The sequence below is a fragment of the Camelina sativa genome, unplaced genomic scaffold (assembly GCF_000633955.1).
Source record: "Camelina sativa cultivar DH55 unplaced genomic scaffold, Cs unpScaffold02924, whole genome shotgun sequence".
NCBI lineage: Eukaryota > Viridiplantae > Streptophyta > Magnoliopsida > Brassicales > Brassicaceae > Camelina > Camelina sativa.
The window spans coordinates 1-961 of record NW_010924033.1 but is presented as its reverse complement, the minus strand read 5'-3'; the positions used below and the strand labels follow the sequence as shown (position 1 = coordinate 961).

At 34.2% G+C, this 961-nt stretch overlaps 1 long non-coding RNA gene across 1 annotated transcript; it reads right to left on the bottom strand.

Annotated features, from left to right (window-relative positions):
- Positions 1-37: 37 nt before the first annotated feature.
- Positions 38-947, bottom strand: LOC104774452. The gene is made up of 2 exons (XR_765348.2): positions 843-947; positions 38-419 (listed from the first exon to the last, which is right to left on the bottom strand). It is a non-coding gene; the product is annotated as an uncharacterized LOC104774452 (long non-coding RNA).
- Between the last annotated feature and the right edge of the window lie 14 nt (positions 948-961).

Here is a 961-nt window from a genome sequence, read left to right as displayed (position 1 = left end):
AAAAAAAAATTAGTAAAAGTATTACTTGTTCAGAGAATTTTACCAAATAATATTATTAGAACCTTAAAGTGTATTTTCTTCTTGTTAACATGAATTTTTGATCCACTATAAGTCAATTACAAATCAATAACTCAATATATACACTGATTTTATGAAACTTTCAAGATGTCGATTTTATCAGAACAACTACTCATTTTTGAATTAGAGTCCAGATCCAGATGATTGGTCATAGTTAACGTAGAAGCTCTCCATTCTTCTTGATCTGTCCACGTACACCTTCTCATGTATGTTTTTTTAATGTATCTTCAGAAACTAGTGGAAACAAATGATAAGAGAACAAAACAGAGGAAAGAAGTAAACTTCCCCCCTAATGGTCGTACCTTTAGAGGATGATGAAGAGAGTTCAACATTTGTTTCACCTACATAGATTCAGATCAACGATATAGTAGGAGTAAAGAACTTTGGAAACTAGAACATCTTTATAATTCTTGTTATAACTAAGTTGACAACTATTACATGCAGCAGATGTTGGAGATATCTCAGTTCTTCTTGTTCAAACTATAACCTAAAGGCAAGAGGGATCAACGAACCCAAGGGAAACGAATTGGATACCGCGGTGGTGTTAAAACTATACCCTAAAGCCAAGATAGATTACTAAACCCAAGGGAACCAACTTAAAACTTCGGTGGTGTTCAAAACTATACCCTAAAACCAAGATAGATGACTAAACCCAAAGGAAACCAGTTTCATCTTGCAGTGGTAGTCAAAACTATACCCTAAATACAAGACCGATGAATGAGAACCCAAAGGAAAACCAATTAAACTCGCACTGATATACTTACCTTGAGATAAAGAGTCCAATTCCTCAAATGGTTATGGATCGAGCTTGGCACAGTCGCATAATTCTTCATAGACAAAACAAAAGGATATGTTAGCTTAGTACTCTACTCGAGATTCTTAT